Source organism: Enhydra lutris, unplaced genomic scaffold, assembly GCF_002288905.1.
Source record: "Enhydra lutris kenyoni isolate GAN:26980312 unplaced genomic scaffold, ASM228890v2 scaffoldscaffold112, whole genome shotgun sequence".
Lineage (NCBI taxonomy): Eukaryota > Metazoa > Chordata > Mammalia > Carnivora > Mustelidae > Enhydra > Enhydra lutris.
Window position 1 is genome coordinate 896,652 of NW_019154196.1, and position 15,191 is coordinate 911,842.

At 36.4% G+C, this 15,191-nt stretch overlaps 1 pseudogene; it reads left to right on the plus strand.

The window, feature by feature from the left end:
• The first annotated feature begins 4,078 nt into the window (after window positions 1-4,078).
• Window positions 4,079-4,721, plus strand: LOC111139685 (annotated as a pseudogene).
• Window positions 4,722-15,191: the final 10,470 nt, after the last annotated feature.

The following is a 15,191-nucleotide window of genomic DNA, read 5'->3' on the forward strand; positions in this document are numbered from 1 at the left end:
ACTATATTGTTAGCCACTGTATAGTACATAATTAGTTCTTGATGTAGTGTTCAGTGATTCATAAGTTAAGTATAACACCCAGTGCTCATCACAGCACTTGCCCTCCTCAATACCCATCACCCTGTTACCCTCTCCCCCTACTCTCTGAAACCCCCATATTGTTTCTTGGGGCCCATAAGCTCTCACGGTTCATCCCCCTCTCTGGATTTCTCCATTTCTCCCCCATTGGATATTGCTCCTTTCCCCTATGGTCCTTCACACTGTGCTTATGTTCCACATATGAGTGAAACCATATAATTGTCTTTCTCTGCTTGGCCTACTTCACTTAACTTAATCCCCTCCAGTCCATCCATATCCATGCGAATGGTGGGTATTCATTTCTGATGGCTGAATAATATTCCACTGTATATATGTCCCACATCTTTTTTATCCATTCATCTGCTGAATGGCATCTCAGCTCCTTTTACAGTTTCACTATTGTGGACATTGCTGCTATGAACATTGGGGTGCACTTTCCTCTTCTTTTTACTGTCTGTATCTTTGGGAGTGCATTAGTAGTGGTTGCTGGGTCATAGGGTAGCTCTATTCTTAACGTCTGAGGAATTGTCATACTGTTTTCCAGAGTGGCTGTATCAGTTTGCATTTCCCCCAACACTGTAAGAGGGTTCCCCTTCCCCACATCCTTGCCAACATTTGTTGTTTCTTGTTTTGTTAATTTTAGTCATTCTAACTTGTGTAAGGTGATATCTCATTGTGGTTTTGATTTGTGTTTCCTTAATGGCTAATGATGTTGAACATTTTTTCATGTCTCTTAGCCACTTGTATGTCTTTTTTGGAGAAGTGTCTGTTCATATCTTCTGCCTATTCTTTGACTGGGTTATGAGTTTTTGAGTGTTGAGTTTGAGAAGTTCTTTATCTTGGATACCAGCCCTTTATCTGTAATGTAATTTCTAAATATCTTCTCCTATTCTATGGGCTACTTTTAAAAGACTCCACCCCCCATATTATTAGAACTCATACAGCAATTCAGTAATGTGGCAGGATACAAAATATCAATGCGCAGAAATTAGTTGCCTTTCATACACTAACAATGTAACTGTAGAAAGAGAAATTAAGGAATCAATTCCATTCATGATAGCAACAAAAACTGTAAGATACCTAGGAATAAACCTAACTAAAGAGATAAAGATCTATATGCTAGAAACTACAGAATACTTATGAAAGAAATTGAGGAAGACACAAAAAGATGGAAAAATATTCCATACTCATGGATTAGAATAATGAACACTGTTAAAATGTCTATCCTGACCAGAGCAGTTTATACTTTCAATGCCATCCCTATTAAAACACATTGGCAATTTTCAAGGAGCTGGAACAAACAACCCTAAAATTTGTGTGGAACCATAAAAGATCCTGAATCACCAAGGGAATAATGAAAAAGAAAAACAAAGCTGGAGACATCATATTGCCTGACTTCGAGCTATATTACAATGCTATGGTCACCAAGACAGCATGGTATTGTCACAAAAACAGACACATAGAGCAATGGAATAGAATAGAGACCCCAGAAATGGACTCTCAACTCTATGGTCAACTAACTAATCTTTGGCAAAGCAGGAAAAAATGTCCAGTAGAAAAAGACAGTCTCTTCAATAAGTGGAGCTGGGAAAATTGTACAGCTACATATAGAAGAATGAAACCTGACAATTCATTCCCTTACCCTATATAAAAAGATAAACTCAAAATGGATGAAATACTTCACTGTGAGACAGGAATGCATCAAAATCCTAGAGGAGAATATAGCAGTAACTTCTTCCACATCAATCACAGTAACTTATTTCAAGATACGTCTCCAGAGGTAAGTGAAAGAAAAGAAAAAATGAACTTTTGGGACTTCACTAAGATAAAAAGTTTCTGCACAACAAAAGAAACAGTCAATAATTCAACTTTCTTAACAATTTCCTAATTACTTAGTTGGGTATTTTTAATGTCCATGAGGTTTTTGAAATATTAGTATTGATATGCTCATTTTCTTCCTAAGAAAGGTCTACTCAATTATCTGATGGTTTTGAAACCTAGAACATCTACAACTAACAAGACTATGGTCACTCAACATGCAGAAGTAATAAATAAGACTTAATTATCTGAACCTCCAGAGGGCTTCATAAAATTCCCAGATGAGGAAACTGTCTAAGAATTATTCTCTAACTACCTCTTTTTTACACAACTGTGTCCTAACCCTAATAAGGGTGACTACTTAAAATAATAGAGAGAGTAAAATTCACTGCCGACATGTGACATGACTTTCTGGGATGTGTCCACCCAGAGATCTAGGACTAAATAAATTTGTAGTTGATCAGCAATGCTTTTAGAGAACAATCTTGATCAAAAGGTGGAAATGTGAAAGGTAAAATGAAATGCAATCACCCATGTCAAACTTTTAAGTGGAGACAGCAGGCCATCAAAGAAGTAGTCTTTGGGTACATCCTTACTGGATGAACCTATAGACTTTGACCTAGGATAAACTGCAAATATTCTAAGGATGCTGCCTAAACATCTGCAATTTGCTGCAGATAGAGACTTTGCTTAGTGATAGTCTTAGCAACCAATTACCTTCAGCCAAGATTACTTTTCTGCTATCAACATTAATCACGACTCTCTTTTTTTGTTGTTCTTTAATTACTTTTATTTTTTTTAATTTTTTAAATTTCTTTTCAGTGTTCCAGAATTCATTGTTTATGCACCACACCCAGTGCTCCATGCAATACATGCCCTCCTTAATACCCACAATCAGGCTCACCCAAACTCCCACTGCACTCCCCTCCAAAACCCTCAGTTTATTTCTCAGAGTCCACAGTCTCTCAGGATTTTTCTCCCCCTCCAATATCCCCCAATGTACTTCTCCTCTCTATCTCCGCATGTCCTCCATGTTATTCCTTACGTTCCACAAATAAGCAAAACCATATGATAATCGACGCTCTCTGCTTGACTTACTTCATTCAGCAGAATCTCTTCCAGTCCCGTTCATGGTGATACAAAATTTGGGTATTCATCCTTTCTGATGGAGGCATAATATTCCATAGTATATATGGATCATATCTTCTTTATCCATTCATCTGTTGAAGGGCGTCTTGGTCCTTTCCACAGTTTGATGACTATGACCATTGATGCTATGAACATTGGGGTACAGATGGCCCTTCTCTTTAGTACATCTGTATCTTTAGGGTAAATACCCAATAGTGCAATTGCAGAGTCATAAGGAAGATTTATTTTTAATTTCTTGAGGAATCTCCACACTGTTCTCCAAGTGGCTGCACCACCTTGCATTCCCAGAAACAGTGTAAGAGGGTTCCCCTTTCCCCACATCCTCTCCAACACATGTTGTTTACTGTTTTGTTAATTTTGGTCATTTTAACTGGTGTAAGGCGGTATCTCAATGTGGTTTTGATTTGAATCTCCCTGATTGCTAATAATGATGAGCATTCACAAATCAATCAGTGTGATAGAATAAATCAATAAGAGAAGAGAGAAGAACCACATGGTCCTCTCAATTGATGCAGAAAAAGCATTTGACAAGGTACAGCATCTGTTCCTGATTAATATGATTCGAAGTATAGAGATAGAGGGAACATTCCTCAACTTCATAAAAGCTATCTATGAAAAACCCACAGCAAATAACATCCTCAATGGGGAAAAGCTGACAGCCTTCCCTTTGGGATCAGCAAGAAGTCAAGGATGCCCCCTCTCACCACTCTTGTTCAACATAGTACTAGAAGTCCTAGCTACAGTAATTAGACAACAAAAAGAAATAAAAGGTATTCAAATAGGCAGTGAAGAAGTCAAACTCTCTCTCTTTGGAGATGACATGATACTTTATATGGAAAACCCAAAAGACTCCACCCCCAAACTACTAGAACTCATACAGCAATTCAGTAATGGTGGCAGGATACACAATCAATGTACAGAAATCAGTTGATTTATTATACACTAACAATGAAAATACAGAAAGGGAGGATGCATGTGTGCACCCATGCATCTCTCCCTCTAACTTGGGTTTGAACTACAGGATCTTGAGAAGATGGCTGTCCCAATAGTGTCTGGTTGGTCCCAGCAGGTGCAAAGCTTTAGTACAACTGTGGTCAGGCCATTTTCCAAGCTCATGCAGCCACCTGTTCAGGTATATGGCATCGAACATTGCTATGCCACTGCTCTTTATTCTGCTGCATCTAAACAGAATAAACTGGAACAAGTAGAGAAAGAATTGTTGAGAGTAGCACAAATCTTGAAGGAACCCCAAATGGCTGCTTCCATTATGAATCCCTATAAAAAGTGTTCTGTGAAAGTGAAAAGCCTAAATGACATGAGCACAAAAGAAGGTTCTCTCCTCTCACAACCAAACCAATCAATGTGCTCATAGAGAATGGTCACTTGGACAATACCGCCGGAGTCATTTATGCCTTTTTGACCATGATAAGCATCCACCGTGGAGAAGTACTGTGCACAGTGACCACTGCATCTCCTTTAGATGAAGCCACTTTTTTACTGAATCAAAAATGGTCCTGAATAGCTTCCTAAATAAAGGCCACGTCTTCAAATTGGAAGTTAAGACTGATCCATCAATCATGCATGGAATGAACGTCCGTATCGGAGAGAAATACGCTGATATGTCCGTGAAAACCAAGATTCAGAAGCTGAGCAGGGCCATGCTGGAGGTTTTCTGAAAATGCTGATTCTCTGTCAGTGAATATTCCTAAACTTGGAGCAACAATAAAATGCTTCCTTAACAACAACAACAACAACAACAATACAGAAAAGGAAATTAGAGAATTGTTTCCATTTACTATAGCACCAAGAACCATAAGATACCTGGGAATAAACCTAACCAAAGACGTAAAGGATCTGTACTTGAGGAACTACAGAACACTCATGAAAGTAATTGAAGAAGACACAAAAAGATAGAAGACCATTCAATGCTCATGGATCAGAAGAATAAACATTGTTAAAATATCTATACTGCCTAGAGCAATCTCTACTTTCAATGTCATTCTGATCAAAATTCCACTGGCATTTTTCAAAGAGCTGGAACAAAGAATCCTAAAATTTGTATGGAACCAGAAGAGACCCCAAATTGCTAAGGAAATGTTGATAAAGAACAACAAAACTGTGGGCACCACGTTGCCTGATTTTAAGCTTTACTAGAAGGCTGTGGTCACCAAAACAGCAAAGTACTGGCACAAAAACGGAAACATAGACCAGTGGAACAGAGTAGAGAGCCCAGATATGGACCCTCAACTCTATGGTCAAATAATCTTTGACAAAGCAGGAAAAAATATACAGTGGAAAAAAGACAGTCTCTTCAATAAATGGTGTGGGAACAATTGGACAGCTATGTGTAAAGGAATGAAATTCGACCATTCTCTTACACCATACACAAAAATAAACTCAAAATGCATAAAAGACCTCAATGTTGAGGGAGGAATCCATCAGAATCCTAGAGGAGAACATAGGCAGTAACCTCTTCAACATCAGCCACAGCACCTTCTTTCAAGATATGTCTCCAAAGGCAAAGGAAACAAAAGCAAAAATGAACTTTTGGGACTTCATCAAGATCAAACATTTCTGCACAGCAAAGGAAACAGTCAACAAAACAAAGAGGCAACCCACAGAATGGGAGATGATATTCACAAATGACAGTACAAAGGCCTGATATCCAGGATCTATAAAGAACTCCTCAAACTCAACACACGCAAAACAGATAATCACATCAAAAAATGGGCAGAAGACATGAACAGACACTTTTCCAAATAAGACATGCAAATGGCTAACAGACATATGAAAAAATGATTACTTAAAAACAATGCACACAAGCATTCCCTTTTGTCTTTTAAAACCCTTGACTTTTGTTCCATAAGGGGACACAATTTGGGTTGCTACCCAAATCTATTCCTCCCTAATTGCAATTCTGAAACCCCAAATACATGTTTTCCTTCACATTGCTTATAATGTAATATGGTTGCAGTCTGTGAGTTTTGCTCCTTGAGGCAAAGGAAGGCCTATCTTTGTCATCAGGTTATGTAATGTTCTTTTGAGAATCCATAGCTATGTAAGTGGTATAAGTTTGACTACCAATGATCTACATTTAGATCCTTTCCATTCTCCTGACCTTTACCCACATACAAACTTATCCTCCCAACATTTTAAGGAAGTTATAGCTCCACTGACTTTGTCAAACTAAAATTCAATGTTCATATTATTAAGATAGTGTACATGTTGACAACTGAGTCATTAGCACTGTGGTTGCATTTTCTTAAAGACATAAATATTTTTATTTTCTTCCTGGTTAATTACACCTACTTCATCTTGGTTAGTTGATTTTAATTTGCTTCTCTGCCATGTGTATATACTTCCTCTTGATAAATATTCTCTAGAAATTGTGAATACTTAAGAATTCTCCCAATTTCTTCTTTCTATGCCGCCCCTTCTACAACCTCTGTCTTCCTGGTCTCGCTCAGAGTGCATGTGTGATGCTTATCTGCACTGAGTTCTCCTACAGTCTCATCAACATCAAGCCCATCCCCGGTCTCCTTCTTTTTAACCCATGCTGTCCTCCTTCTTGAATTGCTCCCTTATTTTAGAAGAGCGTTTTTTCCTATTCTTTTCTTCTGGAATTCATATTATGTGCCTTTTTGTTTTCTTAAATTGAACCTCAAATTTTATTTCCTATTTCCACCCTCTTTTCATGTTTGCCTTTTAGTTCTACATTGTCTCTACTGTCATAATTTAAATATTATTTTATTATTATATTCATTTATTTCTCTAATGCTGTTTTTATAACATCATGTTGTAGCTAATACCCATTCTTATCTTTCTGGACAGATTAATAACAGTTCCTTTTTTACTTATTTTGAGTTAATATATATTCACTTCTTTTTTTAACCATTCATTAGTCAATGGACATTTGGGCTCCCTCCATATTTTGGATATTGTTTTAGAAACACAAAGGTCAGGAACACTCCCACACCCCTGGGACAACCTCTGAGGGAGTCACTGTGGGCACACATTGTGGGAACCTGCGGATTTTGGCAGTGCTAACAGAAATAGAGACTGTTTGTCCTAGGGGATTTAGTGGAGACAGCAAACTGTAATTTCTCTGTTCTGAGCCAGAGATTTAGGTGTGGCCATTTTTTTTCTCAGACCCTCGGAAGAGGCTTGGAAAGCCACCAGGGAAACAAAGCACAGAAGACAAGTTTCTGCTGAGCCTATCCCCCTAATTGTGGGCATAGCAACTCTGCTCAAGCAGGGTTACATGAGAACAAAGAATTTCAGGCTGTTCCTCCAGAATACAGGCTGGAAGAACAAGAGGACAGCAACCCTATGGACCCCATAAGACTAAAATATCAATGCCAGGGGAAAATAGTGTATTGAGATCCAGGCATTGTCTAATCACTTATTTTTTATTATTATTTTTTTTTAGATAAAACTCTCTCTTGGGTGCCTGGGTGGCTCAGTGGTTGGGCCTCTGCCTTCGTCTCGGGTCGTGATCTCAGGGATCACGATCAAGTCCTGCATTAGGCTCTCTGCTCAGCGGGGAGCCTTCTTCTCCCCTCTCTGCCTGCCTCTCTACCTACTTGTGATCACTCTTTCTCTGTCAAATAAATAAATAAAATTTTTTAAAAAAACTCTTTTTTCTTTTTTCTTTCTTTTATGCTTTTCCTTTTTTTTCTTTTTTACCTTTTTCTCATTTCATCTAGATGTTTATTATATCAACTTATAATTTATACTTGCTTTTTAACTTGTATTTTTTCACATCTTTATAGATATATGTTTTGTTGTACTCCTTTTTTCAGTATTCACTTTTACATATATATACAAGTTATACTTTCCTTGTAATTTTGGGAAGTAACACACAATCCAAAATACACCCAAAAACAATTGAAACACTCCACTTTGTGCACACTAAGAGATTTTAGCCCCTCTTCTCATCACTCCCTTTTTCGCAATTTTTTACTTTTATAAATTTTATTCTCATGTTTCATTTTGGCTTGGTTTTTCTGGTGGTGTCTTCTGATTGCTCAGGATTTTGCTAGGGTGTATTTTCCTTGGTTCATGAGTGGCTGATATTTTGGACTTTGCTCATTCACTCAACCATTGCTCAACAAAATGACAAGGAGAAGGAACACTCAACAAAGAAAAGAAGCAGGGGCACCTAGGTGAATCAGTCATTAAGCATCTGCCTTCAGCCAAGGCTATGATCTAAAGGTCCTGGGATTAAGTCCAGCATCAGGCTCCCTGCTCCACAGAAAGCTTGATTCTCCCTCTCCCACTCCCCCTGCTTGTGTTTCCTCTCTTGCTGTGTATCCCTCTGTCAAAGGAAAAAAAAATAAAATCTTTAAAAAAAGAAAAGAAACAGAGACAATGTCATCTGCCACAGAAATAATGGATATGGATACAAGCAAAATGGCAGAGACAGACTTTAGAATAGCATTCATAAAGTCAGTAGCTAGGCTTGAAAAAAGACTTAATGACAATATAGAATCACTAAGAGTAGAAATGAGATCTAATTGGGTCAAACTAAAAAATTTTATGAATGATATTCAGTCTAAATTGGATATTCAAAAAGCCAGGGTAACTGAGGCAGAAGAGAGAATTAGTGATCTAGAAGACAAGGTGATGGAAAAAAAATGAAGATGAGGGAAACAGAGATAAGCCAGTAGCAGCACATGAGAAAGGATTGCAGAGATTAATGATGTCATGAAACATTCCAATATCAGAATTATTGGGATCCCCAAGGTGGTGGAGAGAGAGAGGGCCAGAGGGTATATTTGAACAAATCATAGCAAGAACTTCCCTAATCTGGGGAAGGAAAGAAGTATTCAAGTCCGAGAGGCAGAAAGGACCCCTCCCAAAATCAATAAAAATAGATCAACACACCTATATATAATAGCGAAGCTTGCAAATTTTACAGCCAAGGAAACAATCTTAAGAATATCCAGGGTTACAGGGTTCCTTACATATGGAGGAAAGAACATCAGAATAACATCAGACCTGTACACAGACACCTGGCAAGCCAGAAAGAACAGGAAAGACATATTCCGGGTACTAAATAAAAGAACATGCATCCAAGAAAACTTTATCCAGCAAGGCTGACATTCAAAATGGATGAAGAGATAAAGAGTTTTCAAGACAGGCAGAAATTGAAAGAAACCAAACCAGACTTTGGAGAAATATTGAGGGGGGGGGTGTTCTGTAAATCAAGAGAAACCCCAGTAGTTAAATAAACCATTAAAAAAAAATCTATAGAAACAGGGAATTTACATACAAGACAATGGCACTAAACTTATGTCTTTCAATAGTTACTCTTAAATGTAAATGGGCTGAATGCTCCAATCAAAAGAAACAGGTTTGAAGATTGGATAAAAAAGCAGGACCCATCTATATGCTATCTACAAGAGACTCATTTTGAACCTAAACACACCTCCAGATTGAAAGTGAGAGGATGGAGAACCATCTACCATGTTAACAAACCTCCAAAGAAAGCTGGGGTAGAAATTCTTATATCAGACAAATTATATTTTAAGCCTAAGACCATAATAAGGGATGAAGAGGTACATCATATTATAATTAAGGTATCTATCCAACAAAAAGACCTAACAATTGTAAATATCTATGCCCCTAACATGGGAATAGTCAATTATATAAACCAATTAATAACAAAATTAAAAAGTCTATTAACATTAATATATTAATAGTAGAAGACCTCAGCAATGCACTCACAGCAATGGACAGATCATCTAAGCAGAAGATCAACAAAGAAACAAGAGTTTTGAAGGATATATTGGCCCAGGTGGACTTCACAGACATATACAGAACATTCCATTCTAAAACAACAAAATACTCATTCTTCTCAAGTACACATGGAACTTTCTCCAGAATAGACCACATACTGGGTCACAAATCACATCTCAACCAATACTGAAAGATTATTCCCTGCATGTTATCAGACCACAATGTGTTCAAACTGGAACTCAATCAAAAGAAAATAATTTGTAAGGAACTCAAACACGTGAAAGTTAAAGAGCATCCTGCTAAGGAATGATTGAGTCAAATGAGAAATTAAAAAAACAAACAACAAACAAAACCTTAAACAATTCATGGAAACCAATGAGAATGAATACATATCAGTCCAAAACCTATGGGATACTGCAAAGGCTATCATAAAGGGGAAATACACAGCCATCCAAGTTGCCTCAAAAAATTAGAAAAATTCCAAATGCACAAGATGACCTTACAGTTAAGACACAGAGAAAGAATACCAAATAAGACCTTAACCAAGAAAAAAAAGAAATAATAAAAATTAGAGTAGAAATCTACTCTAGTAGAAATTAAATACAAACAAAAAAAAAGTAGAGCTGATTAAAACAACAACAACAACAATAAACTAGAAGCTGGCTTTTTGAAAGAATTAAGGAGATTAATAAGCCTATGGTCAGACTTATCCAAAAGAAAAGAAAAAGGGCACAAATTAATAAAATCATGAATGAAAGGGGAGACAGTACAACCAACACCAATGAAATATAGACAATTTTAGGAACATATTATAAGTAACTATATGCCAAAAAAATTAGGCAACCTGGAAGAAATGTATGCATTCTTGGAAACTTATAAACTACCATGACTGAAATGGAAGAAGAAGAAAATCTGAACAGTCTGATAACTAGTAAGGAAATAGAAGCAATAATCAAAACCACCCCCAAAAATGAGAGTAAATACCATGTATATGGAGCACATAGGACTGCAAAACTCCAACTATAGGGAAAAATAGTAAACATAATTTGAAGTCATTTTCACCCACATGATTCATTTATTTTTCAGTTTAAAATTTTCCTTTTCTCTTTTATTTTTCTTTTCAACCAATTTCTTATTTTATACACTCTTTAAGTCTTTTTTAACTTTCAGTTTTACATTTACATTTTATAAATATATTTTTGGGTTCCTTTCACCATAACCAAGTTTATTTTTGTATATATACATTTTTTTGTTTGTTTTCCTTACAGGGATTTAGTGTATTCTAACACGAGATGAAAGTACACTCTGGACCACGTGGATCACTTGTTTTGTCCACCTGGGAGATAATATTCTCCCCCCCACCTTTTTTCCCTTTATATTTAGGTTTCTGACCTCTTTAGATTTTATATTTTTCTACTGTGTATTTTGCTTGGGTTGTGGTTGATACTATGGATTTTATTCTCTTATTCATCCATTCTTCTCTGGTGAAAATGACTGGAAGGAAGAATACATGGTGAAAGAAAGAACCAGAGGGTAATACTCCCTGCCACAGATGTAATTTATATGGCTATAAGTATAATATCAGAGCTGGACTTAGGATAATTATTAGAAAGTTACTACCTGGGCATGGAAAAAAAAGCAAAAAAGACATTAGAGAATCTCTTAGTGCAGAAATAAATTCTAATCAGGCCAAAATTTAAAAATCTTTACCTAAGATGCATTCTAAATTGGATGCTCTAACAGCTAGGGTAAATAAGGCAGAAGAAAGAGTAAGTGAAATAGAAGACAAGTTGATGGAAAGGAAGGAAGGTGAGGGAAAGAAATAAAAATTACTAATGGACCATGAGGGGAGTCTTTGAGAAATCAGTTATACCATAAAATGAAACAATATCAGAATTATGGGGGTCCCCTGGGAAGAAGAAAGAGAGAGAGGGACAGAAAGTATATTTGAGCAAGTCAGTTGAGATCTTTCCTAATCTGGGGAAGAAAACATGTATTCATGTCCAAGAGGTAGAGAAAACCCCTCCCAAAATCAATAAAAATAGATCGATACCCTGACACATAATAGCGAGGCTTGCAAAGTTCAGAGATAAAGAGAAAATCCTAAAAGCACTTCAACACAACAGGTTCTTAGTCTACAGGGGTAGAAACATTAGACTGGCAGCAGATGTATCCACAGAGACCTTATGGGCCAGAAAGTCATGATATATTCATGGTATATTCATATATACTAAATGAGAAATTAATGCAGCCAAGAACACTTTACCCAGCAAGGCTGTTATTAAGAATAGAAGAGGAGATAAAGAGCTTCCAGGACAAGGAGAAACAAGGAATATTTTACCATTAAATCAGCCCTGAAAGAAATATTAAATGGAATCCTGTAAGCGAAGAGAGGGCCCAAAAGTTACATAGACCAGAAAGAAACAGAGACAATATACAGAAACAGTGACTTTATAGGTAATACAGTGGCACTAAATTCACCTTTCAATCGTTTCTCTGAATGTGAATTGGCTAACTGCTCCAATCAAAAGAGAGGGTATCAGATTGAATAAAAAAGCAAGACCCATCCACATGCTGTCTACAAGAAACTCATTTTAGAGCCAAAGACACCTCCAGATTTAAAGAGAGGGGATAGAGAACAATGTATCATGCTAGTGGACATCAAAAGAAATCTGGGGTAGCAGTCCTCATATCAGACACATTAGATTTTGTTTAGGGACACTATATCATAATTTTAAGGGTCTTTCCAACAATAAGATCTAACAATTTTAAATGTTTATGCTCCTAACATGGGAGCAGAAAATTATATAAACCAATTAATAACAAAATTAAAGAAACATATTGATAATAATACAATAAGGGTAGGGGACTTTAACACCCCACTCACAGCAATGGAAAGATCATCTAAGTAGATCAACAAGGAAAGAAGGACTTTAAATGACACACTGGACCAAATGGACTTCACAGACATAAATAGAGCATTCCATCCCAAAGCCACAGAATGCGCATTCTTTTTGAGTGTACATGGAACCTTCTCCAGAATAGACATCACTTTCTCCAGAATAGGTCACAAATCAGGTCTCAAAAGATATAAAAATATTGGCATTATTCTCTGCATCTTCTCACACTACAATGCTTTGAAACTGGAAGACAATCAAAAGAGGAAATTTGGAAGAAACTCAAAGACTTGGATGTTAAAGAGCATCCTACTAAGAATGTATGGGTCAACTAGAAAAGTAAAGAAGAATTTAAAAAATTCATTGAAATAAAATGAAATAAAAACACAACTTTTCAAGACCTTTGGGATATACAAAGGTGGTGCTAAGAGAGAAACAGATTGTAATACAAGTCACTCAAAAATTAGGAAAGTCTCAAATACACAAGATAACCTCACATCTAAAGGATCTGGAAAAGAAGAGCAAATAAAGCCTAAACCAGCAGGAGAAGAGAAATAATAAAGATTAGAGCAGAAATAAGAAAAATGGAAACCAGAAAAACAGTAGAACAGATCAGTGAATCTAGAAGCTGGTTCTTTTAAAGAATTAATAAGGTTGATAAACCGCTAGCCAGACTTATCAAAAAGAAAAGAGAAGGGACCAAAATTAATAATATCATGAATGGATCATAACCAATGCCAAGGAAATATAAAACAGTCTTAACATATTATGAGCAATTGTATGCCTCCAAATTAGGCAACGTGGAAGAAATGGATGCATTCCTAGAAACTTAAAAACTACTAAAACTGAAACAGGAAGAAGTAGAAAACCTGAAAGACCAATATCCATAAAGAAAATTAAAGCAGTAATCAAAAATCTCATAACAAAGAAGCGTCCAGGGCCAGATGGCTTCTCAGAAGAATTTTACCAAACTCTTAAAGAAAAACTAATACTCTTCTGAAGCTATTTCAAAAAATAGAAATTGAAGGAAATCACACAAATTTGTTCTATGAGGCCAGCATTACCTTGAATACAAAACCAGACAATGACACCACCAAAAAGGAGAGTTACAGGTTGACATCTGTGATGAACATGTTTGCTAAAATTCTCACCAAGAAAACTAGCCAATAAGATCTAATAGCACATTAAATGGGTTATTCACCATGACCAAGTGGGATTTATTCCTGGTCTGCAATGATGCTCCAACATTCATAAAACAATTAATATGATACATCACATTAATAAAAGAAAAGACAAAAAACATAATCCTCTCAGTGGATACAGAAATAACATTTGACAACATAAAATATACTTTTTTAATTAAAACTTCCCACAGCATAGGGATAAAAAGAAAAAACCTCAATATTATGAAAGCCATCTATGAGAAGCCCACAGCAAATATCATTCTCTATGGGGAGAAAACAGAGCTTTCCCCATAAGGTCAGGAACATGGTAGGGATGTCCACTATCACCACTGCTATTCAACATAGTACTAGAAGTCCGACCTTCAGCAATCAGACAACAAAAAGAAATAAAAGACATCTGAAGCAACAAAGAAGTCAAACTTTCATTCTTTGCAGATGACATGATACTCAATGTGGAAAACCCAAAAGACTCCACTCCAAAATTGTGAGAACTCATACAGGAATTCAGCAACTTGGCAGGATGTAAAATCAATGCACAAAAAGCAGTTGAGTTTCTATGTCCTAACAATGAGAGAGAAGAAATAAATAAGGATTTGATATTGTCAAAATGTCTATGCTACCCAGATAAATCTACACATTCAATCCAATCCCTATCAAAATACCATCAGCAGTTTTCACAGAGCTGGAACAAACAATCCTAAAATTTGTATGAAACAAGAAAAAAAAAAACTCAAATAGCCAGAAGAATGTTGAAAATGAAGGCCAGTGCTAGTGACATCACAATGATAGACTTCAAACAACGTTACAAAGCTCTGATCATCAAAACTGCATGGGACTAGAACAAAAACAAATAAATCAATGGATCAGAATAAAGAACCTAGAAATGGACCCTTAACTCTAGGGTCAACTAATCTTCAATAAAGTAGGAAAAAATATTCAATGGAAAAAGCACTGTGCAACCAATAGAGTTGGAATATTGAAGAGCCACAGGGAGAAGAATAAAACTGGACCATTTTGTTTATACCATGCACAATGATAACTCAAAATGTATGAAAGTCCTCAATGTGAGACAGGAATCCATCAATATCTTATAGGAGAACAAAGGCAGAAACCACTGTGACCTTGGCCACAGCAAATTCTTGTTAGAAAGGTCTCTAAAGGCAAGGGAAATAAAAGCAAAAAAACTACTGAGATTTCTTCAAGATAAAAAGCTTCTGCACAACAAAGAAAACAACAAAATTAAAAGGTAACCCATGGAATGGGAGAAGTTATTTGCCAATAACATAACAAATAAACAACATCTCAAACTCAACACCCAATAAAC